Genomic DNA, 26,671 nt, shown 5'->3' with positions numbered 1-26,671 from the left:
AGGCCCCTCATCATTACATCATGCTCTAGACAATCTGGCTTTCCTCAAGTACCAGCATCCAATATAGACAATGTTTTTCATTTTTAATTTTAAGTACATAGCATCTACTATGTGCTGGGCACTGGACACAATGCTGAACACGGCAGATTTAAGGGCCCTGCCCTTACAGAGCTTACAGTCAACAAAGGAAAATACATCTGAGTATCGAACTGCAAACTGTGTTAAGTGCAGTGAAGAAAAATTACTGTGCTATATGAAAGAAAAATTGGGACCTACTTTAGATTGGGGAGGGGAGTAGGGAAGGCCTCTCTGAGTCAGTGTCATTTAAGCTGAGAGTTGAAGGATAAATAAGAGTTAAGAAAGGAAGCAGTATTCCAGACAGAGGGAATAATATGAGGTCCCGAGGGCAGGAAAGAACTCTGTGACTGTGAGGAACTAAAAGAATTCAGTGAAGAAAAGGGAAGGAGGAGGCTGGCTTAAGTCGGCAGGGGCCAGGTCATATACACCCTTGGGATGCTGCATTTTCTCCTAAGTGCAGTACAGTTGAAGAACCTACTGTTTATAGGATGGAGTATAAGGAATCTAGAGCAGAAGCTTAAAGACAAATTGGGTGGTTTTTGCAACAATCAAGGTGAGAGGAGATGGTAGGCAGAGATGGTTGTAATGGAGATAGAAAAGGAGTAGCTAGATTCTGGATATACTTATTTCAGAGACAGACTGGACAGAATATAGGTAACAGAAAGGGTGAGTCAGGATGACTCCCAGATTTCTCCTGGACCAAATGGATGGTGGAAGTGCCCTTCACCGAGATGAAGAAGGCTGGACCAAGAACAGAGAGAGATGGAGAGGGAATCAAGAATTTTGTTTTGGATAGGTAAATCTGAGATGCCTCTGATACATTCACTTGGAGAGTTAAGTAAACAGTTAGATAAACAAAGTTAGAGTTCTGAGTACAGGTCTAGGGTAGATATACATTTGGGAGCTGTTTGTACGCTGAAGATTATCTGGACAGATAAGATTTTCTGGGAAGTGTGGAATTCCAACATATGCAAGACTTATGAGAATGAAAAAAGGATCTTCCACGTGAGCTCAGAACCTGCTGTCAGGATGCAAACGTGTTTATTACTAACCTAGAAATGAACCTGTATTTCAGTTTCTATTGAAAAACACTTTTCTAGTTTGGAATAATACTATCTAGGTTGGAATAGCTGCGAATTGCTTTTTTGGTAGAGCATAAATAGTCAAATACTAGCAATTTCATACAGTTCAACATCACAGACCACAATTTGGAACAAAATCCATTTACATCATGGGACAGTATCAGTTCAAAAATGTTGCCCTGTCACACACGAAGGGCAATCTTTTGCTAATATCAGAGGCTTCTTTATTACCTTACATACTGGAAAAGATATTAGAACAAATTATGCATGATAATGTTTCATACCACCAATTAGTTTATCCTGACAATCAGGCTGACAGCCTGAAAATGCCATTGACAACTCATCACCATGTTTTGACTGTTGATAACCTCAATATTATTCCCTGATAAATCTACATATTCAGCAGAGTAAGCACTTGCAATTTTAGACATCTCAAATTTTTCATCCAGCTTAAGAAAAATCTTTGATTTCCTACTCCTTTCTACAGGGAGAAAACATTTAAAGGAAATTAACAGAGATGGTTGACTGCTCTCTAATTTAATTTGAGCTTGTAGAGACTAAGCTTTGAAAAACTATTCTGACATAGCTTGAGATACTTTGTATAATTACAGGTCAATCATGTCTTACCAAACAGACATATTCCAAAACTTATGTTAACAATTCACTAGCATATTTTAAATTTACCAAAGGGCTCATGATTTAAAGTTCTGACAAACTCAAAAGTCTGCAGTGTCTTAGCAGATAAAATGAATATATAAATTGGGCCAGTGTAATAGAGAGTAGAAGGGTCTGTGGCAACCGAAAAGGGTATGCCTCACTTAAAGAAAGTATTCTTTTTTCCTAAAATATATCTGAAAAACACAATTCAGTTAAGAAAAGGTGAGGTAGCATGATTTCAGTCTGCCACCATGCCGTCAGTTTCAGACACATGATTTAATGTAATCTTGCAGTGGATTTTTTATTTTATCACAGGACATTCTCTAGTTTTGTCTGAAGTTAGAATTTTTATATATTGTTTTTATTATTGTTTAAGGGAGTCAGGCCTGTAATTGTAACTGTCCTAATATTTTAACTTTAAGAATGCACGAGAATTCATAGTTACAGAATGCAAGGTGCAATACACAAACACTGTGTAGTACCTACAAACCATTCTCGAGAAAAGGATTTTGGTAAATTCTGAAATAATGATTACATTTTAAAACCATGTTTAGTACAGAAACAAATGCAAACTTGGTAATACATGGTAATACATGGGGTAATCTATAGAATTTTCTATGTTTCACTTTCCTCATCTATAAAATGGGGATTAAAATAGTACTTGTCTTATAGGACTGTCATAAAAATTAAGGGAGATGTATGTATGTAAAACACAGTGTGTATATATATCTTGCATGTGTTATACATATATAGTGTGTAGTATAGAGTATGTACAGCACAGTGCTTAGGTCATAGTAAAAGTCCATTCTCAAAAAATAAAGTATCCTCAACTTCCTTCTATACAACACCCACTGCCTCCTTAAAACCTTTCATCTTCCTTACACATACTAATAATAGTCTTCATATGATATGCAAATGAGTATCAGGAATACATGACTGTAAAGCCAGTGCTCAATGTTGCCTTTTCTATTTCATTAATTTCTATGTGCAGTCATCTTGTTCTGATTTTCCCCTGCTAAACTGCATGGCTGAACTAATACTTCTTGTAGCGCTTCCTAAATTCAACCTGGAAAGGAGAAAGCTTACATAATGTATGATGAATCATTTCATATGCACATCACTAAAACAAAAATATCAACATTAACTGTTATTTTATATATTTGGGTAAAATACACCTGTAATTAATTGCACATAGAAAAAGCAAAGTTTTGGTTTTCTTAATTTCTCTGAAAATAAGTTATCCTGGCTGGGTGTTTTACCAATATCTGTGAATCTACTTCTTGAGCACCTAAAATTCTTTTTATTTTAACTATTTGCAAAAAACTTTAAAAAAATGTGGATCCGTTCTTTTTTCCCAGAAAACTGGAAATGTAACAATTTATCCTGTTGTCACGTCTGAAGGTCATCTTTCTGAACTTACTGGCTCCATCCTTCACTCCAGCTAATACCTACAAAGCACCACCCACTACTGTCCCATGGCTCCTGTTTCTCAGACTTATCAAAGGTATCAAGACATGCACCCTTTGGACAACTATGCTTTTTTAGTTTCATCGTTTTTTCCCCCTCTCATCTTTGGTTTATAGTGTTGAATCACTGCTAATTTGTCTAGACATACAAATTAAATAGCATTTAACAGTTTATCAAAAGTAAACAGACTCTGAATAAGGGCTTAAGGGGCTAACAGATAAATAAAGTGAATTTTACATCAAGGGATTTAGCTGGATTTGGAAGCTTACTTCCTGAGTTCTAAGGTACGTTTTGATGGGAATTCCAGATCCGCTTAATAAATGAAATCTTCCCGTTGAAGGTTTTTATTTACAAGTCATCCTAAAGGGGAGGAAAGAAGAAAAGATTACTTAAAATACCGACTGGTGCACTATATATTTAAAGTGCCTCTTCCTTATCTCATCCTGGGGTAGCAAACTCAAATGCCTGCAGAGGCTAGGGAGGCAAGGTAAATGACCAGAACTCAGTATGAGAAAACAGAGAATGGTGGTGATGGTGGAGAACTGGCATTAAAATACAGCAGACGGTACACACACTTACCTGCTGGCTGACTTCTGATCTGTTTTGTAATCCCCAGGCTGTAGCTAATTCAAATGGGACAAAGCTTGTTGACTCTGTATTTCAAATTTCCCTTGAATCTGCATCATCATTGCTACCACCTCTGGGCCACTGTCATCCCTGCTTTTTCCCAAGTCCATTTTTAGCTTTTGCTTATTCTTAACTTTGGGTGTTTATTTACTTCCCCCCCTGGAATCCAGATCTGACATTAATAACCATGTTTATACTTCTTTTTCAGATTGTTTTATGTATTTGAATTCTACATGACTAGTACAAATAGGCTCAGGGCTATTCAATCTTCACTGTGAATTACACCTTTACCAATATAAATTACCCTGTTTTACCAGATTAAATCTTTCTGCCTTAAATTCTGTCTTATATTATACAAATTTGACCACCTTCTATTTATTTTTGCCTATTATTTCTTTGCCATCTTTTTACTTTAAGCTGGCATTTTGCTTAACTTTGTCTCTCTTTTTTTTTTTTTTCTTAAAGATGACCAGTAAGGGGATCTTAACCCTTGACTTGGTGTTGTCAGCACCACACTCTCCAAAGTGAGTGAACCGGCCATCCCTATATGGGATCCGAACCCATGGCCTTGGTGTTATCAGCACCTCACTCTCCCGAGTGAGCCATGAGCCGGCCCAACTTTGTCTCTTAAACACTGAATAGTTTTCACCCAGTTTGACAGTTCTTATTTTTCGACAGGGGTTAAAGCTATGGATAACATAATATATTTGTTTAGCATTTTGTCATTCTATTTTAAAATTTCTTGTTTTTCTTTTTCTTTTTGATTCTATCACATTTCCTTTGCTATTAAATATTATATTTTCTATGAATGTGAAGAATAAAACATCTACTGAATCTACCATTCGTAAAATATCAAATTGGATATGCTTTTTAAAGTTTTTTTCAAATTTATTTCTTTAAATTGGCATATAAAATTGCATGCACTTATTGTGTACAACATAATGTTTTAAAGTATATATACACTGTGGCATGGCTAAATCTTGATAAAAGAATTATCTCACAGTTACTGTTTTGTGGTGAGAACTTTATACCCACTCAGTTAGCGTGTTTTTTTTTTTTTTTTTTAAACCGGTAAGGGGATCGCAACCCTCGGCATGGTGTGGTCTGCACCACGCTCATCCAATGAATGCACCGGCCATCCCTATGTAGGATCCGAACCCGCGGCCTCAGCGCTACCAGCGCTGCACTCTCCCAAGTGAGCCATGGGGCCGGCCCCACTCTGTTAGCATTTTTAAAGAATACAATATATTATTAACTATAGTAACCATGCTGTACAACAGATCTCTTGAACTTATTCCTCCTATCTAACTATAATTATGTATCCTTTGACCAGCATCTTCAATTTTCCTCCCCCCTAACCACCAAAGTCTTAAATAACCATCATTTTATTCTCTACTTCTATGAGATCAACTTTTTTTAGATCCCACTAGGAGAGAGATCATGTGGTATTTGATTCAGAACATTATTATAATTTTTTCTACAATGGGCATCTCATAAGATTTATTTTTACCATATGAATTGTTTTAAAACAAAATAGCAGTAACTATCTAAATCTTATCTATTAGCATTCCAATCTTGAATTCTTGATTCTGGTTAATTTGGTCAGCAAAGTGTGCATTTCTTGTTATTTGTTGTTGGTGGTGATGGTGGCGTATGTGTGTTTGCCCTTGTATGACTGAGAAGATTGTTCTTTAGTTCTTATGTATGCTGAATCATAGCTTGGCTGCATAAGAAGTTTTGAATCATAAACTTACTCCATTGCAGTTCTGTAAACATTTTTCCATTGCCTTCTATCATTAAGTGCTGCAGAAGAGAAGTCTTATGACAAGCTGATATTTCCACTCTCTTTATTCTTATTTGCTTGGAGTTGTTTAGGTTTTATTTTTTCCTTCATTTTAAAGTTTAAAAAAACAAAAAAAAAACTTTAACAAAGTGTGGCAGTGTGGCTCTTAGTCTCCCTTCATTAATTTTGCTAAATGATGTAAAATAAAAAATATTTTCTTCTACATTTCTTCTTTCTGCTAGTCTGGGTTACTTATAATTCAACTTTCCATAACTTTTCCCTATGTTTTCTTTTAAGTTTTTTTATATTATATTGACTTAAAAAATAACAGCTTTATTGGGATATAATTCACAGACCATAAAATTTACCCTTTTCAAGTATACAATTCAGTGGTTTTTAATATGTTCCTAAAGCTGTGCAACAACTACTACTATCTAATTTTAGAACATTTCATCACCCCAGAAAGAAATCTAATAATCATTATCAATCACTTTCTATTCCCCTCTGTTCCTTAGTTGTTATCTACTTTATTTTTTTGTGGATTTGCCTATTATAAATATTTCACATACAATGTGGCCTGTTGTGTCTGACATTTTTGCTAGTACGATATTTTCAAGTGTCATCCATTTTGTATCATCAGTACTGCATTCCTTTTAGTGGTGAAATGATATTCCACTGAACAGATCTACGATGACATTTTATCATCAGTGGATGGACATTGAGTTATTTCCACTTTTTGGCTACTACAAATAATGCTGCTAATAAATATGCATGTGTAAGTTTTTCTGTGGACATATTTTTTTGAAATTCTCTTGGGCATATTCCTACAGTGGAATTGGTGAGTCATATGTGAACTCTGTAGTTAACATTTTGAGGAATAATCAAACTGTTTTCTAAAGTGGCTGTGCCACTTTACAATCCCGTTAAGAATTTATGAGGGTTTCAATTTCTGCACATCCTCGCCAATACTTATTTTCTGTCTTGGGCATCCTAGTGAGTGTGAAATAGTGTCATTGTGAAGTTGATTTGCATTTCCATAGTGATTAATGATGCTGTGTATCTTTCCCTTACTTATCAGTCATTTGTATACCTTGTTTGGAGAAAGAAATACCTACTCAAATCCTTCGCCGATTTTTAATTGGTTTATTTGTCTTTTTATTGTTGAGTTGTAAGAGTTAGTGATGTGCTTTGAATACAAGTTCTTTTTTAGATATTTGATTTGCAAATATCTTCTCCCATTCTGTGGCTTGTCTTTTCACTTCTTGATTGTGTCCTTGGAAACACAAAAGTTTTAAATTTGATGAAGTAAAATTTATTTATATTTTGTCACTTGTGCTTTTGATGTAAATCTAAAAAACCATTACCTAATCCAAGGTGATGACAATGTATTCCTATGCTTTCCTCTAAGAGTTTTATAGTTTTAGCTCTTACATTTAGGCCTGTGGTCCATTTTGAGTTATATATTTGTATGTGGCGTGAGGTAGAGTCCAATTTCATTCTTTTGCATGTGGATATCCAGTTGTGGATATTATTTGTTGATGACTATACTTTCCCTATTACATTGTCTTGGCATCCTTGTCAAAAGTTAATTGACTAGAAATATAAGGGTTATTGACTCTCAATTCTATTCCACTGATATATTATGATGGGAGTCCTTGCATTTCCACATAAGTTTTAATATTAACTTGTCAATTTCTGCAAAAGAAGACTGCTAATATTTTGATGCACTTAAGCTATAATTTGGGAAATATTGCCATCTTAACAACGTTAAGTCTTCCAGTCTATGAACATGAGTATCTTTCAATTTATGTAGGTCTTTCTTAATTTATTTCAGTGATGTTTCATGTATCACTTGGTGTTTTTGGTGCAAAAGTCTTTCACTTTTTTTGCTAAATTTATTCCCACATATTTTATTCTTTTTGATGCTGTTGCAAGTGGACTTTTAAAAATTTCATTTCTGAATATTCACTGCAAGTATATAAAAATACAATTCATTTCTTTATATTGATCTTTTATTCTGTAACCTTGCTGAACTTGTTTATTAGTTCCGGTAGATTTTTTTTTCGTGTGTGTGGATTCCTTAGGATTTTCTATATACAAGATCATTTTATCTGTAAATATATATTTACTTCTTCCATTCCAATCTGGATACTATTTATTTACTTTTCTTGCCTAATTGGCTTGGCTACAGCATCCAATGCAATGTTGAATAGAAATGTAAGAGCAGACATACTTGTCCTATTCCTGATATTAAGGGGAAATATTTAGCCTTTCACCATTAAATATCATGATACCTGTGGGTTTCTGTAGATGTTCTTTAACATGTTGAGGATGTTTCTTTATATTCCTAGTTTGTTAAATGTTTTTATCATAAAAGTGTGTTGGACTTTGTCAAACATTTTTCTTCATCTACTAAGATGCTCATGTGTCCTTTATTCTACTGAAATGGTATATCACACTGATTGAGTTTCATGTTAAACCAACCTTGCATTCTTGGAATAAATCCAACTTGATCATGGTAGGTAATTCTTTTTATTGGTTGCCGGATTTGGGTTGTTAGTATTTTGTTTAGCATTTAAGAGCCTATATTCAGATTTTTTATTTCTTATACTGGTTTCAGTAGTTTGTCTTTCTAGCAATTTGTCCATTTCATCTAGGTTATCTAATTTGTTGCCATATAATTGTTCATAGTATTCCCTATTAATCCTTTTTATTTCTGTAAGGTTGATGGTGATGTCCCCTCCATATCACATTCAACTTTAAATATCATTTTCCTCTAAGTTCTAAGAAAGTATCTTAACTTTTTTTTTTTAATTGACTAGGATGGCTTCCTTCAATATTCAATATGCTGTTCAGTCTTAATTAACTGTATTTTAAAGTGTAGTTTCACCTTTCTATACACTTAGGTTGATTGTCTCTTATATGATCTCATTGTCCTTACACAAAATACTTTGTGCAGTTCTTGAAACTTTGCTACCATTAGATGATTTTACCCTTCCTAGTTTCCTGAACATTTACTTTATGGGTAGGATGAGTTAAATTTTGAGCTTCAAATCCCCATTGGAATCAAATGTTATAGTTCATTTAAAATAATAAATTATAATAAAAAAATCTAACATTTAATAAAATGACATTTAATGAGCATTTACTATATGCCAGGTATTATGCAACGTACTGTACATGAAATCTCATTATATCAACAGGAATAGCCTTTGAGTCCATTACATACCACAAGACCAAGGCTTAGAGAGATTAAGGAATATATCCAATGTCACATAGTAATTATGGAACAAAAACTTGAGCCCAGTTTTATCTGACTGCAGAGCCAACACTCTTAACCAGTGGTAGACAAACTTTTTAAAAGGGCCAGATAGGAAATATTTTAGTCTTGTGAGCCATATTGTCTTCATCACAATGCCTCAACACTGCTGTTGTAGTGAGAAAGCAGCCTTAGTGATATGTAAATGAATGGGCATAGTTGTGTTCTAATAAAACTTCATTTACAAAACAGGTAGTGAGCCTGCAAGCTGTACTTTGCCATTCCATTCAGTAAATCCAACACACCATCCTACTTTTATTCTTCCTGAAAGCCTTCCCTCATTACCACATAGATCAATGTCTTTTGCTTCTGGGCTTCTACCATAGTAACTGCTGTAACATCATAGCCTTAAGTTACATATACTTGCTTTTATATAAATGCATTTTCAATGTATTCTTTTAACTATATTGACAAAATATTATGCCAAACAGTAAGTGATTTGAATATCTTGTTATCACTCTCTACAGTATGCAACCCCATGCTACAGATTGACTGTAGAGGAGTTTAGATGTTTACATGTGACTATATCTGGAGTTTTGTCCCAGTAATGCCACTTACCGAAGGTAAAGTGATAGAAATGCAAAAACTTCACAATAAAGATTCTGATATGGAAATGCAAAGACAGCCGCAATATAGCCAAGTTCCCACAGTAAACATATTTGATTATGAGTTTTTTTTTTTATGCAGGGGAAAATAAAATCAATGTTCTTGTTTCTATTTTCTGTTTCAATTTTCTCTTCAGGCTTTCCTATCTCAAGGAATCATAATTTATCAAAAGTGTTAAGTCCAAGATGTGTTATTGTGAGTCATAACCTGCATAATAATCACTTTATAGATGCCAATAGTATTTTTCACATTTTAGAAATAGGTAATAACACCATTTTCCAGGATAACAAATTTTTAGAGTGAGTTCCCCTCTAGTGAACAACAGCTTATTTTGCTTTGCAAGTCAGTTAAGCAATTCTTCTTAAAAGGAATCCTAATATTCAATGGTTCTTTCATTTATATTATTCCCATACTCTTGAATGCAGTCTATATAAAAGAGATTCTTGAATCCTTTTAAAATAGTATCAAAGTTTTATGAAAAATGTTTGTAATGAAAAGTACAGGAAAAGTATTAGATACAGTCAGTACTGGCCAGATGGTCTTTTAACCAGAGATACCATCATCGCTGAGGAATGTCTTTGCCTAAAGACTTGAAATTTCATAATTATAAAAGTAAGAACTTCATGAGGGAAGGTTAGAGTTTGCTAATTTACCAAAAAAAAAAAAAAAAAAAAAAAAAAAGGGGGCACCAAGTTGACTAAAATGAGAAGAAATAAAATTATACAATTTAAAGTTAACATGGTTTTAATCATCAGATTATGGCTGAAACTATTGACAATTACCTGAAAGTCATTCTCAAACCTTTATTACCTTGCTCCAGCCAACACAGAGGCTGGGAGCTAAGGGCAGCCACATGACATGGGCCAGTAAGTGCACAGTGGATATTTGCTGGAGGATTTGGGGAAAGGTTTTATTTCCTGATTAAAAGAGAAAGATTCAACAGGCACAGCCCTTCCCCCTTCTTCCATCCTTGAAATGGAATGTGATATCTGGATCAGCAGAAGCATCTATATTATAGCAAGCAGGAGAGAAATTATGAGAACAAAACCCAGACAACACTAACACTCTAAACAACTGGGTATCTAAATTAAAAAAACCCAAAAACCAAAACTATTCTCCTCTAGACTTCTTGTTCTAGAAAAACAAATCACTATTATTTTATGTCACTGTGCATAAAATTTGGAGCTGAAAGCATTTCTAATTGATACACACTTTAAAACTACTTTTTTAATTGTTAATCACTTTTGGGTCACATAATGTGAGTAAAAATTTGCTTTTAAGATAATTCTGAGGGGCTGGCCGGTTAGCTCAGTTGGTTACAGTGTGGTGTTACAACACCAAGGTCAAGGATTCAGATCCTCATACCTGCCTGCTGACCAAAAAAAAAAAAGACAATCTTGGATAGTATCTCTTTCTACCACTTCCAAAATGTTTAACTTTATGTTATTATTAACTAATCTGTTGTTACATTTTTTTTAAAAAGAGCAATTATTAGGCCTTTATAATTTTAAGTTATGGCATTAAAAAAAATCAGAAACTTTGAAATACAGAAAAAATTACTTTTCTGACTTAGATTTAGTTAATGTACCTTGTGCTCAAGACCACATAATATAATTTTTAAAAACTTGCTTGACTTACCAAAACCAAAAATTATGACATTGGTATGTAGCTGTGAGAATAATAGCTTTGTACAAATTTCATCTGGTATTATATGCCAAAGGATTTATGATTTAAGATACTATTTAGATAAGGTACTATTTAAGATAGTATTTATAACCTACCTTAGACACAGAGTAAGTGATTTAATATCTGTAAAGAATTTTGGATACTGGGTAGAGTTCTCTTAACTGGAAGGTTGAATATATCTCAAAAACATTAATTACTTCAGTGATTAAACTGCTTTGTGAAGTATAGAACAACTAAATGCTTCAATAACTTAATTCAGGTGTAGCAAAAATTATACATCACAATACAATATTTATAGCATACTACTAAAAGTTGGAAAAACAATAAAATCAACTAACTTTTCAAGTTAAATAGTGCTAAAAGACCTCAAAAAAATAACAAAATTTATGTTATCAAAAAAAAAAAAATAATAGAAGCAATCCAGTGAAGGTAAAATTATCAGCAGTATTCCAGTGAGTTCTTTTCATTCCATTCAAAAAAAGCCAAGATACTGGAGGGAAATGGACTACAATTTGATAGGTATTCACTGAATTGCCAAGCTCTGCTACAGAAATCACTTTGTGACATCTGAGCTATTGTTACTGGGAACTGTGGCATGAGACGTATCTGGGAAAAACAATACTTAGGAAAATGAGGTTATTAAATCAAAGTAAATTCCATTTGCCTTCTGTTTTAGTGCGTTTTGTGTTGCTATAACAGAACTACCCGAGACTGGGTAATTTATAAAGAACAGAGGTTTATTTGGCTTATGATTCTGGGACAGTTGCATCTGGCATGGGCCTCAGGCTGCTTCTACTCATGGAGGAAAAGTAGCAGGGAGCTGGAGGCGGGTACAAGCAGATCACATGGTGAGAGAGGAAGCAAGAGAGAGAGAAAAGGTGCCAGGGTCTTTTTAAGCAACGAGCTCTCGTGGGAACTAATAAAGTCAGAACTCACTCATTAATCCCCCCTCCCCCAGGGAGAGCATTAATCCATTCATGAGGGATCTGCCCCCATGACTCAATCAGTTTCCAGCACTGCCACATTGGAGATCAAATTTCCATGTGAGTTTTGGAGGGGACAACACATCCAAACTCCATCACCTTCCTTCTCATACCAAGAGCTGTGAGGAGCTCAGAAGACTCCTTTTTTAGTAGAGACAGAAGGAGGCCTTGAAACAGTAGCTGGAGCTAAAGGTAGATACCATGCAAGCTTCAGCAACTAGGCTGTGCACTAGGCCAGCACTGAATGCTCTTAATGCCAAGTCTCAAAACTTAACCCTTTCCTATCATGGCTCAAAGATGACCAATACCTGTGTAATTCAGGTTGAATAAGCCTTAATAAGTTCTCCCAATGTAAACATTTCACTGAAAATTGAACTTTCAAGACCAGTTAAATTTTAGTTAAAATAAAGCCTCATATTACATTTATATGTTTTTCTCTCTATTTCTATGTGTTAAGAAAAAAAAAAAAGTCATAGAAAGTGTGTAAATTTGTGTGGGGGGTGGGGGGGATGCTACTTAAAAATATATCTTTAAATCAGCACTCTAGAAAAGTACCACATAAATTCCAAATGGCATCCATTGAGTAAATTCATATCTAAAGCACACACATACACAAGGTTGCAGTTAATGGTAATATTTGCTCTATTCATTCAGAAATCCACAAAAAGACAGCAATATTTATATAAGCAACTATGTGCGCAGAGGGCTAAATTTGGTGCTAAAACACTTGTCTAAGAAAATATCACTTTTCTAGTTGTACTCATTTATAAAATGATGCTTCAATATAGATTGCTAAGAACTATACTGTCACCATTTTCTGATTGTGGACTAGTTAGAAGGCTCTCAAGGTAAATATGCTGGTCAATTAAAGCTCAGTCTTACTTCTAAAGATACTAAGCATCTGGTGAGCAAGACAGTTACATTTAGTTTTAGCTTTCTTTTTTTCTTTTTTTTTTTTATGGCAGTTGGCCAGTGAGAAAATCTGAAATCTTGACCTTGGTGGTGTAACATGGCGCTCTAACCAACTGGGCTCATCAGCCAGCCCTCCAGAAAGACAGTTATAAATTCAGCTAACTCTACACAAGGCACAGTACTAAGCATTAAGAATAAGGCCAAAGGAACGTGAAGAAGGAAGATTAATCATCAGTTCTAAGCCAATTTATGTCCATCAGGATGCTGGTAAGAGTATGTTAAAATGCAAACAAAGGCAGTTAAATATCCGCTATTATTAATTTTGCTACTAAAGGACTATTTTCAATTAACTAGAATTGTTCAAATCTTATAATTATGAAACAAAAAACATTTCAAATTCTTAATTATAACACTAATCAGATTAATTTGTTTCTGGAAGGTCAAATGCAAAAACAATAAATGCCCAACGGCACAAGTGTTAAAATACATCAGTCTAACATCTTTGCTTCTTTCTTCTTTATGGGAGTGGGGAGTAAGGAGGGGGAGGGGACTAGAAATGATAAGACAAGTGGAAGAGCAAATTCAGTTTTTATGAAAGGAACTGTGGATTTTATAGATAAACTTCAACAAAGGTCTGTCTCCAGAGACTTGAGGTTAAATAGTGATGAGCCATGGGCTTCCCTGGCTATCAAATGTAGGCCTTGGGTACCACTGGTGGGAGAGTCCTTTCCCCTTGCCCTTATTGCCTGTCTCTGGGATGAATTTAGAAAAGCTGGCATCCGAATTTGTAGATGAGTCTTTGCAGCTCACACAGTTTGAATCAAATTGGGCTCAACTGACACTTTTACAAAGGTTAAGTAGCACAAAGACGTTCTCAGAAGGACTAATGTATTGTATGGTAATCATTCTGTGAATCTTTTCTATCAAAGTGAAAAATATCTCAAAGTGTACATTAAAAAAGCACCGGCCAATAGTTCTAATTCAGTAAATGGTTATAAGGCAACTTCTTTCTGCTGAGCATGACATACTGTGCTCAGGAACAGCAAGAGATAGAAAAGAAGCATATCTTCTCCAGGAGCTACTAATCTAGTCACTTAAAACACACTCTCCAAACTTTAAGGACTAAATTCTGAAAATATTATAGGTAAGATTGAAAAGACAAAAGAAAACAACACCTTTATGTATGGATAAGTTAATCCTGATCCACAAAGCAGGGTTTAACCTTAGGAATTTGCTAAAATAAACAAACAAACAAACAAACAAAAGGAACTCTTGCTCATCTTTATTGTTTGGTTCAAGTGCCTCTGTTATTAAAGAGGAAAACACCATTTTAGGTTTTTACTTCTTAATATTTTGTCCAAATAATGTTTCACTTAGAAGTGAACGTACACATGCAGGATCTTTTGTGCTTTAATAACCAATGATTATTCAAAATGTAATGAATTAATGCCAGTCTGACTGCATTTAAAACGACAATAAAGAAAAGTCAAGTCTCCCACTATGGATATAGGCCTCTAGAAATTAACGATTGGGGAAAAAAGGCCATGGAGTCACTTACAGGCATTTAATAAAAATTACCACTTTTTTTTTTTTCTCTCTTGCTAAGGGTATGTTTCTAAAGCAGCTTTCTTCATATCTGTCCCCGTTTCCCCTCCACACCAAAACCATTTGATGTTGAACCTTTAAGTCTTTCTCTTTTGTACTGCATGCATCAGTGAATCCTCCTGTTAGAGAGAAATCCATGCTATTCTATTATTTTCATTCAGTAGGCTCAGAATCCAAATTTTAAATTTAAAGAAAAGTCCAAAATATATTGTAACTTGAAATTAACCAAGTCTTTTAGCTAAAAACCAGTCATCCTCAGAGCAATTTCCATCCAAGACAGACACTATGCACTCTGTTGCTTTTCTTTCTCATCATATTATATATTCACTGATAGCCATACAGAAATAGTAAAAATCAAGAGCAGAATAAATATAATGCTTTTAACCTAGATAGTATTTTACATACAATTATAAACTGCCATATAATAAACCTTCTCAACAGCAATCAGGAAGTTTTCAGATGATCTGAGACTGAATATGAACATCTATTAAAATGAATAGAGTCCAAGGTAACATGAATGCCCAAGTACCATATATTGCCAATGATTTTCTCCCATATGAAAATGTGGTCTTCTTACTCTCAAACGATACAGCATCCTGGTCTCTTTCACTGACACACTAAAAAGGATCCCAATCTGGGAAATAGGTGAAAAATTCAGTACTTTAATACTACAATCTCATTCATTCCTAATGGATTCGGGTCTTTGTGATACTTTTGAGCAGAAGACCTACAGATAGTTCAGATTCAAAGCACATTTGAATTTCAACTGTTATGATATTTATTTTCTATCCATTTGCCTGGTTATTAACAGATTTTCAACAAAACTCTTTCCAAAAGATTTTTTAATAAAAGCTCTGAAAGAACTTTATTGCCAGTACAATTAATTATTATTATGACACAGGGGAAATAACCCAGTGACAGCAAGTATTCAATTTCACAAAACGAATCAGTAGTGCAGCCTGGGAGAGAATCTAAAATCTAGGACTCTGATTCAGGACAATCCACTTAATCACAGATAATAAGGGAAAGACTCACTACACCCTACTACCAAGTTTTTTCCTCCAAATATCATTTTCACAGGATCTTATCAGCAGATTGGATTAAGAGATTCTCCACTGATGTAACAAAGATAACATCTGACACTTACCATGGCTGCTAAGTTTAGTGGCTACTGTTGCTTTTTCTTTCTTCTAAGCTCTTTCCTACTTCTAATATTTACCTGATCTACTTGGGGACAATGTAAAAGCAGCTGTTTTTCTAAGATTTGTCTGTCTATACATTTATTTGGTGTGTGAGAGTGTGGTAGAGGAGTATATACAATGATAAATCACTTAGGCTTGTCAGTAGCAGCACTCAGTAGGACTGAACTTCAGGCTACGGAGAGAATTCCTCTGAGCTATTTCTTTTCAAAAAAGAATTTTGTGTGCATTACAAAAATAAAATTCAAAATCCTAAGTAAATCAGGAAAGCATGAAAATAGAAGAAAATAGAAGGCAATTACTCTATTTTATTGACCTTGGTTCAAAAAAATCTAGATTAAATTATCCAGGCAGACACTGAAATACACAACTGCCACAGTAAAGGAATTTCAGAGCAAAATATGCTGCAATATGCTATTATGATTAAAAGCCATGTAAAGTGGGAACCTCTGTAACAAGAAGAAAATGAAAATGAACTAGGCAAATAGCTTCTTACCACTTTCCTAAAACGAAAAGGTTCTAATTTTGTCATAGTTACACAAAGGTAGGTGCGACTTTCATCTTTACCTAGCATTACAACGTATTTCCATTGGCATTATAGTTACATTCAAAGGAATACGCACATAGTTTAATACCGGGAAGAAAATACTATTTATGACCTACATGTGTTTTAAGTCTGAACGCATCATATCACATACTAAGGGTAATCATTTAGCACATACTTTCTAAACAGAAAAAGGATCCTCACACAGCTTTCCCTGTACTCGTTTCTCAAAATGTACAAATATTACCAGGCACAAATGAGAGAATAAGGAATAGCAAGGAAGTACAACATATGTACCCATTGTAGGCTGAATCCAGGTCTTTGTTTCAATATTCCAGAGCCACTGGAAGGAAAACTAAGTACCCATCCATTAAAACGCATTTTTACATTCTTGCTGGCAAAAGTTATACTTCTGATAGGTTCAGTAAGAACCCATCCTATCCTGACTATTCTTGCCTGCATTTGCTTCTTCAATAGAGAGAGAGCTCTTGCAATTCTAGGAAACTGCAATACAACCACCTCGGATAACAGGTCGGTAGCAGGACAATCTGATAAACCAACGTAAAGGGTAGACATTGAAGAAGAACGCAAAGTTATTTTTCCTAGTGAAATAGTTCTAAAGTATATCTATATTAATGACAAAATTTTTGCTTTTCACCAGCTACGCACCTCTCCAGATATCATCCACCTTTCCTCAATTAGCAGAGTTTTCCTCAATCTTGAGACCTCCCAGAACAATTTTAATGGTGCAACTCCAACCCCCAAACACTAACCACGCCCTTTATACCCAGAGTCAAGCTTCCTTTTCCCTTTTTCTCCTCGAAGTCCAAAAATATGCATCTTTCACCCGAACGGTTTTGCACTGGTTTCCTAACCGAGGGCACACTCTTCAAGCTGTCCTTTGATGTAATTCTTATTGGAAGACGCCTTCTCCCGGGCAGTGCGGACGCCAGAAGAGGCACCCACGCTTACCTCCCACACACCTGCAACCCCGGGCTGGATGCTGAAGCTGATGCTTGCAGGACTGCGCTCCACTCCGCTCCTGCTCCAGCTCTCCTCTCCCCCGGGAAACTACAGTCCAGGCTGCGCCTTCGGCTTCTAAGGGGACCTAAGCTCCGCCTCTCCCTCCTCTAGTTGGCGAATTTGGCAGCTGTTGCTCCTCCCCCCGCTGTTCCTGCTGCCGCCGGGGCTGGGGGCGGCGGGAAGCTGCTGCTCGGGTACCTTCCGCTCCCTGCACTTTAGCAACTACTCTGCCGCTTTCCCTCCCCTGGGAGCCCTCTCGCCTTACTCCGTGGCCTCACACCTGAAGCTGCCTCCGACCCCCTGCCGTGCGCCTCTAGGGGAAGCTCAGGCTCAGCCTTTCTCTCCCCATCCCCCGGGTCTTGTTGCCCGGTGTGCCCGGGGCTTGGCTGCACCGCCTGCCGGGGCGCGTTCTCACACCGCGCCCTCCCCCTTCCCCGGCGATTCCCCTGAGGCTTCCCGTCTGCCAGCGCGGCGTACCCAGCCCAGCTGCCCCGCGTTCCCCGCTTCGGGGTCCCCACCCCCTTTCTTCCTTTGCCTCGCTAGCCCGCCCCCTCAATGGGTGAGGCGCCTGCGGGGCCGAGCCTGCACCCTGATTGGCGCAGGTGAGAGCCGGCCCCGCCCTTCCTCTCCTTTCCGTGCACCCTCTCGGTTCATTTAACCTCCTCCCGAAAAGGCAGGGTACTCTCCTGCTATTGGCTAGGAGTGTCCCCACCCATCGCCTTAGGCTCCGCCGCAAGGCCTCTCGGGTAGTGTAGTCTTACAAGTGCAGGAATTGCGGACCACGCCAGCGAGTGGGACTACGAGTCCCCATAGGCCCCCGCGCGACTCCGGCTGGGCAGGATTCCGGACAACGCCTGGTTCCTCTCGGGTCCTTCCGGCGTTGCCGGAGTGAATTGATCTGGGAGTTGGAGAGGGCTCCAAAGGTGGGAAGTGAAGTCAGTGCCTCAGTTGCCGGTAAGGTGTGGTTCTTACGTCCCAGTCCCTGTAGCTTCGCTCAGAGCAGAAGAGGTCTGGGGGTCACACAGGGGCCGTGGTTGAGGCACTCGGTCTTGGTTCTGGCAGGAGGAGCGGACGGGGCTGGGAGCGGGGCCCTATGGGCGTAAGCGAGGTTGCCCTACGCGAGTGGCGTAAAGCGGGTTTGTAAATACCGCCTGCCCGGCTCGGGCCTGAACGCCTCCAGGAAGTCTCCTCTAGGTGGGGGCGGGAGGGGAAGGGTGAGGTTGGCCTCTAGTGCCCCGGAGAGGGAGAGGGCGGATGTGCCTGCGGTGGGGTCCTCTGAAGGTGTGGCTTTGGGCGGAGAGGTGAGGCTGCCGTTTTCCCTTTGCTTTATAAGTAAGATAGTGGAGGGAGGAGGGAGGTGCTTGGGAGTCTGCTCTTGGAGGTGACTAGGGTTATGCCCTATGAGGCAAGAGAAACACTGGAGAAGGAAGACTCAAATGTTGACAGATCTACGGATTCAGTTCCAGCTTTATGATGTGGTCCCTTTGAGGAGGTATTTTTGCACTAAGCAGGAAGGCTTGACCGTCTTAGGTGTAATACCTTAAGATATGTTTACTCCTTGACAGTTTTCAAAGCGCTCTCACGTAGGGGTACTGCTGACGGTACTGAGGGAATAAATGACGTGCCCAAGGTCACACACGTAGGGACAGATCTTCTGAATGAAGTCCAATTCGAGTCCAGCTTCTGTACCAGAGTTGCTGCCCGAAAAAGAAAGAGTAGGAAGGTTGGTTGTGTTTTTTGAGGAGGTGGAGGAAGTTGCAAAGTAATGGTATTTTATGTATTTCTAGGAAGTCATTTGTGGGGTAAAGAGTTTTTTTTTTTTTTTTTTTTTTTTGAACTGGGGTGAAATTCACTAATAAAGGAAGGACCTTCTCTAACCTTCTGGAGAAAGAAGAAGAAAGGATCAGTTTCAACTTACCTATTTTTTCCTTTTATTAGAAGTGTATTAAATGATTACCTCTGCTCCCACGGTCCATTTTTAAAGCTAGATAATGAGGTAGGACAACGTCGGTTAAACAATATATCTCATCCTTACAGTTAAAAGACTATTCCTTTCTCTTCCCTAGTACTATTTTTACTCTTATTTTGTAAAATTGAGAACAATGAGATTGGAATTCGTTCGCAAAACTTATTTTACACTTTTTTCCCAAATAGTGCAGCATCAAGGAGAGAGAGTTTAGTGTGCTCATTACTAGAAAAGAAGATACGTTGCATTTCTTCGAGGTAACATTATGTTCTTTGCTTGAGATTTTTCTTTACTTTTCCCCTCATTTTCTTGACTCCAGGATGAATGTGTGTGCGTGTGTGAGAGTAATAAAATCAAGCTCTTGCATATTTTATTTTTCTTATCATCATCTATGAATTTTAATCATTCTTATTTTACACTAAATAAAAAACAGGACACATTTTGTACTGAGCAGAAAGCAGTGCACTTGTTCCAGTGTTATCATACGTAATTGTTATTATGACCAGTTATAGCTCATTAATACTGTTATTAGATAATTTAGTAGAATTGTAGAACTATGTTCATTGATGTCAGGATTTCGTTGTGATAAGTTTATATCCGTAAAGGTATCTACTTATAGTCAGCAAATAATCAATCGTAATTTGCTGTTATATAAATCAACCATCACGATTTGCTGAATTTTGAATTTACCCTACAGCTATTAATATTATCAATAATGTGTTTAACTTTTGAATGTAATAACACTTTCTATGATCAGAGATATTATGTTCCCCATCACTGAAGTTAAGATGGTCTGGAAATTAATATGACTTAAAGTAAAAGGAGAGGTATGATATTACAGGATGAAGTAAAATCAGGAATCATGTAGCCCCATGAGTAATGAAGTACACAGGCAAGGAAGAATCAACTAAACAAATTGAAATTATGTGGGGATAACTGGCTTTGTGATAGATTAGAAGGGTCTGATAGTTTAAATAGACCATAAACTGAACATGAGTCAGTGATGGTAAAGCAAGAATGTTAATATATTTTCTGGATGGCAATGTAGGCATTTGTCTTTTCTTGGGCGAGTTGTGAAATTAAGTTCCTCTGACTTTTGGTATGCAGCTATGAGGTTATAGAAAGGTTTTAAACTAAGAGGAAAATTTAGAAATAAGTAAGATTAATATAACGCACTTGTTCGCTGTGTATTAGTTTTTGTTATTGGTTCAGTTCTACCACTAACTTCTCTTTATTTCTGAGGCCCATTATAGTTTTGATATTTCATCTGTATTGGAATAGCAGAGTAATACTTCTATTACATTTATCATCTTTCAGTGACATGCTGGAGTATGCATGGGATCTCTGCACACTGGATAAGAATTCACAGAGTGATGTGTACACTTGTATTTTTATAGTAGTTTGTAGCTCACCGATGTTCACTTTTGTTATCATTTGGGGCTTTTCAGTTTGTAGACATCGCCCCTTATAGGATTTAGGATGTCTTCCATATACATCTCTTTCTCTTAAGGATGAAAAATCTGTAGGAACAGGGGCTGTATGTTATTTATCGTTGTAGTCTCAGTAGATAAAGTAACTGAGTACTTGTTTAGAAAGAGAATGAAGAGGCTCAGTTTGGTTAAATGACTTGTCCAGGGTCATGCAACTAGTAGCTGGAGGGACTAATGCATAATCCAGGTCTTCTGACTGCTGATTTTTAATATTGTAGATTAAAGGTTTAGTTCCCTTAGATTATTTATTTCACATGAGAAAAAGACTTAATGTGACTTAAATATTCAAATACTATTACCACCTTACTCTGTTTAATGCTGACAGTTTATCTTCTGTCTCCTATACATCTCTCCATCCTTATCCCTGGTCTTTCTTATTTACTGTGCCCTTCAGTTACTGTATACATAAGCTCCTTCCTGATGAGGGGGCCTTTGTACATGTTGTTTATCTGCCTGTACTGTTTCCCTCCCTTCCCAAATCTGGTCAGTCCTAGTCAATTTTCTAGTCTCAGTTTTAAATGCCCTTCCTCGGGGGAGCTCTCTCTGACCTTCTCTGACTTCTTCCCAAAACCAGAGTTGGTTCCATTATATCTTCATCATACTCTGGAGTCTTTTGTGGCATCATCACAATTGGAACTTTTATTTCTGTATTTATTTGAAAAGGGCTCTCTCATTTTTCATGTGTCTTACCCACTAATTCATGTTACCTGGCCCAAAGTAAGAGTTTAATAAATATTTGCTGAGTGAATGAATGAGTACACTCATGCACAGTACCTCCTACCACTCTGCTAGGGACAGAAATACAGAAATGAGTAAAACAGATATGCTTCCCTCCCTCATGGAGGATTGAAGGATATATAAGCTTTCAAATGAATTAAAGCTTAGGAAATTTAGGTTAGATACACAGGAGTTTTTGACAGAAGTTTAATATAAATTGAAGAAAGATGTTTGTTCTTTCTTAGAAGTCTCTAAAATCAGGATAGGTAGTTTTCCATGTGGAAATGACAAAGGAGTCATTTTCATTTACAGCAAAATTTCTGTTTAATAGCATTTTGGAGACCTTGCCACTCTCCTGCTTTTTGCAAGCAGCATGCATTTTAACAAAATATAGACATGGAAGAAACTTTTAACGGACTGTATTCTTCCCTAATGTTATTCCATTTTGTCCTCAAAACAATTATTTTATTTAGGTAATGTTAATACTATTTTATTGCTGAGGACACCAAGGAAATAAGTAACTTTCCTGCTCTTTTTTTTTTTTCTTGGCAACTGGCTGATAGAGGGATCTGAACCTTTGACCTTGGTGTTATCAACATTGTGCTATAACCAAGTGACCAAACCAGCCAGCCTGACTTTACTTATTAAACTCAGAGAGGTTAAATTGCTGGAGTTTCCAGGGAGTAAATGCTAGAGTAGAGGTTTGAATCTAGATCTGTCTGCATACTGTTTCCTTTATTTTGTTGTTTGTTTGTGTTTTTAACCATATTGTCTTCCTGTCAGTTTTACCTTTAATGACACTTTAGACAAGGTGACTTTGTAAAATTGAGTAGTTCTTTTTTCAAAGGAGCTTATATTTCGGGCTTCTTGAAAATTTTCATATTTGGTTTGGATAACTATTTTTTTTAACCACACAAAAGTGATTTGAACCTTTTCAATCTCATTCTTCTACAGTTGTCCAGAATCAAGTGTTGCCTCTAGGTTAAAAAAAATAGAGGATTTTATTAGCAAACTTATGAATTATTGGAGCATATTAAATGATAGTCATTACCATTTACTCAGGCCAGTTCTTGGAAATTAGTTTACCAGAGTTAAGTCTAAATTGCATAATAATGATCCTTTAGTTTATTCACTAGTATGTGCTACATGTGAAATTGCCTTCAATCTACTTTGGGATGAGATGGAATCTAATATGATAGCCAGCATTTATTGAGCAGCAACTAAGTACTAGGCCTCGTGTTAAGCATTTTATGTGATCTCATATAATCCTAATGACAACAATAGGAGGTCGAAGCACTATTATCCCCAATTATAAATGAGGAAACTAAAGTACAGAGAGATTAAGGAACTTGCCCAAGGTAACAGGACGAATAATTTCTTGGAATTAGGATTTGAATCCAAGCTGGCTGATTCAGGAGACCATGTTTTAATCATTGCAGTAAAAATGATACTAGTGATTGAACTCCATCAAAGGGCAGTTAGCATTAGAGTTGCAATTACTGAGTTTTATCTTAGAAGTTTTATCTTAGAAGCTAAGGTCAGTGTGGTAGGAAGAAAGTACTTAACATTCAAACTCATTTTTGAAAAACCTCCTAGCAAATTAACACATTGGAGACTAACAATTTGAACACAGCCAATTTTTCTCTAGTCAATTCTTCACAATTTTTCCTTTGAGTGCTAGATGAAGTGTTTGATTTGTTATTCAGAAACCATGTTGAAAAAGAAATATGTACAGGAAGGAGGATAACCTCCTTATCTATGATTTTGCTTTCTATGGTTTCAGTTACCTGAGGTTGACTGCAATCTGAAAATATTAAATGGGAAGTTTCAGAAATAAACAATTAAAAGTCTTAAATTGCATACCATTTCTGAAATTTCGCACTGTTCTGCTTTGTCCCACACGGGATGCGAATCATTCCTTTTTCCAGCGTATCCGTGCTTTGTTCACTACTTGCCCATTAGTCTCTTAGTAGTTGTTTGGGTTATCAGATCGACAGATCACAAGAGGAAGGGTAAGTACAGTACAGTGAGTTATTTTGAAAGAGAGAGATGACATTCACATTATTATAGTATGTTGTTATAACTGTTCAATTTTATTATTAGTTATTGTTCTTAATCTCTTACTGTGCCTAATTTATTAAACTTTACATAGGTATGTATGTATAGGCAAAAACAGTATATATAGTGTTTGGTACTATCTGCAGTTTCAGGCATCCATTGCGGGTCTTGGGACGTATCTCCTGTGGATAAGGGGGAACTACTGTACATTAAAATACAAGAATCACCCTCAGTGTGGCAGGCAAGCCAAGTGTGGCATTGTGGCTCTAAGGTCAGCATGGGAGAGTAGCAGATCCATGTCTCTTACCTCCCTCATTCTGGGGCTTATGCACACAGAATGGAATTATGATCACCTACATATTTCAGCAGTTATTTTTCTTTTTTGATTTTTTTAAAAAATGTTAAGCATTGAACTTGTGTAGAGTAAGTATCTAACATGATGCAGGTATGCTCCCTGAAGTGTTATGCAAAGTGGCTGCTTGACATGTCACTGTATTTCTTTACTGCCTCTCTTCCCTGTAAGACTGCACACCCTCAAGGGCATGGACCATATCATCACCACATGGACTTTCATCACCACATCTCCAAGTAACACTGTTGCTGACTTTGACTATGCAGAGTACTGCACTAGGTACTAGGAAATAGAGAAATGTATTAGGGAGTTTATACTTTAGTAGATGGAAGGGGATGGAAAGACCATTGTATGGGCATTTAGCCTTTCTACTGTATTAAGTACTTCCACATGCATCAATTCATTTGATAATTTTGGGTCAGAGCTGATAGGAAGGAAGGGAAAATTATAGTTTCTGTAACTTGCCATCTGGTCCCTGACGCTGTAACCTGTCTTCCTGCCTTATTCAGCCATCTTGTCTTCTGGATGAACTAGAATCCAACTGAGGTTGGAGTTAAGGAATGACAAAACCCTAAAATGTTACACACCTGCTGCCCTCTCAGATTTACCAGGTTACTACAACAGAAGCCAGTTGGGAATGTTAAATGAGTCAGACCTCATCTCTAGGCGGCAACTACTCCCTATACCAGTTCAGATTGTTGCAAGGCTTTCTTAACTCAAAAGGATTTTGAATAATGCTGTGGTCTTTTATTCAGAAATGCATGTGCTTTGTGGATGCATTTATCCATATTAAAATTAGCATTTATACAATATTCTTAAAACTTGAGAGATTTCCGAGAGTCTACTTTAATTTTGGTGTGCTTCCTTAAAAAGTGAATTATGGGTTTTCAAAATGAAGATTATGGGAGGAGTTGTAAATATAATATAAGCAGATACCATTTATTACCCTCGTTTCTTCTTGTGACTAGTAGCATTTGTATTTGAGATCAGTTAGGAACTAAAGGTGAAGCTAAGTGGCATCATCAAGATAGAACCTTGGCCTCATTAACAGCTAGTGTTAAACAAATAAGCCAGGGGCAATTTCTTATCTGGGGCTAATAATTTTATCAACACTTCAGTGTCTTGTGGCGGTATTTTTGGTGCAAAGCAGTTTTGTAGAGGACCTCAGGCAATTAAGAGTTATTATATTAAATGGTAGGTATCTAAGATTGTAAGTGATACAGAGCAAGTAGACATGACTCAGGGTGGTACAGGTTTTTTAAATTGTACTTTTAAGCATAGAGAATTTAAGAACACTCTGAGATCTTAAGTTTAGTTGAATTTCTAAGGAATTTTAAAGGAAAGTTTTAACATTATATTGGAGAAATTAAAACGAGATCACAAATATTAATGACAAAGATAATAGACATGTCTCAATTAAACATTAAATGACTGTTCAGTTCAGCATTATTTGATTCATGAAGCACTAGATTGAGAGCTTTGTGTGCAAAAGATGAGGTTGGAAAAACATAGGAAAATGGTCAGGGCATCTCAGATGTTCAGAATCTTGCCAAGCATTTGATGTAAATAGGCACATGCATCCAGGTGTTCCTTGGTTATTGTCTAATGTAATTATCCATGTGCACTCAGGTGTCCTGGATTATGACTTAAGTATAAAGGATGAGTGGCTCTAATCCACAGTGCCCCTTTCCCCCGGGATGCCCCTGGGGGCCACAGTGAGGCCTCTTCTGTTGTTGGAGTCTGTTGATGCTGCTGCCAGTGCCCCCCAGGATGCCCTGAAAGGCTGTTGTTGCTGGTGAGGACTGAGCTTGTATCATCTGCCAACGGCTCCTGGGATCTTTCCCAATTACCTAGCATGAACCTGCGTGTGAGGGGTCTGGTGAACCAGTCTGTACAATGGTTTTGAAGGGTCTGAGCCCTAGCCCTGACAATATAAATGGAAACTTAGTATAACTAAAATGACAGAACATTTTGGCTTTAGTTATGATTTGCCTTACTCTACAACTGGTGTAGTTGTGTAGCTTTACCAATGAACATATTCAAGGGGACAAATTTGTTTCCTGCTTTTCAATAAGTGTTTTCATTTAAATTTTGTTCAGATCAGGGTTTAACAAAAATTTAGACATTGGAATGGGAAAAAAATGTGAAGATTGTCACAACTAAAAAACTTTGTAACTTTTCATCTGAACTACTTGCTTCAAAATATTTTAGAAGCCAGTTGTTATTTCAGTTATTGTTGTTCCCATTTCCCATCAGCTAATTTAGAGATAATGAGCTCTGATTTCACTGTTGACTTTTGATTACCCGTATAGACTATCTGTTCCCTTTCATGAATTTTCTTGTGAAGGTCTTTGATCACATTTTGATTTCACTTTCCTATGCACCCTGCTTCTGTGGCACAGCTTCCTTTAAGTTGACCTATATACATGTAAAGCTAGGGCTTACAGACCCCTTGAGTCTGTTGGACAGACTGGGTTACAAACCCTCCACACGCAGGTCTCTGAGTGAGGTAATAGG

At 36.9% G+C, this 26,671-nt stretch overlaps 2 protein-coding genes across 4 annotated transcripts in view; one reads left to right on the top strand and one right to left on the bottom strand.

Annotated features, from left to right (window-relative positions):
• The window catches only part of SERPINI1 (serpin family I member 1), a 63,626-nt gene extending 46,022 nt beyond the window's left edge, over nucleotides 1-17,604 (bottom strand). Inside the window, exon 1 of the mRNA XM_063077457.1 lies at nucleotides 17,521-17,604. The gene's annotated coding sequence lies outside the window, so the exon portion shown is untranslated. The remainder of the gene's footprint in view (nucleotides 1-17,520) is intronic.
• Nucleotides 17,605-18,420: 816 nt separating this feature from the next.
• Nucleotides 18,421-26,671, top strand: part of PDCD10 (programmed cell death 10) — a 47,795-nt gene continuing 39,544 nt past the window's right edge. For all 3 annotated transcript variants that reach the window (XM_063108094.1, XM_063108112.1, XM_063108104.1), the window contains exon 1: nucleotides 18,421-18,525. The gene's annotated coding sequence lies outside the window, so the exon portion shown is untranslated. The remainder of the gene's footprint in view (nucleotides 18,526-26,671) is intronic.

Source organism: Cynocephalus volans, chromosome 1, assembly GCF_027409185.1.
Source record: "Cynocephalus volans isolate mCynVol1 chromosome 1, mCynVol1.pri, whole genome shotgun sequence".
NCBI lineage: Eukaryota > Metazoa > Chordata > Mammalia > Dermoptera > Cynocephalidae > Cynocephalus > Cynocephalus volans.
This window is presented reverse-complemented; position numbering and strand designations above follow the sequence as displayed.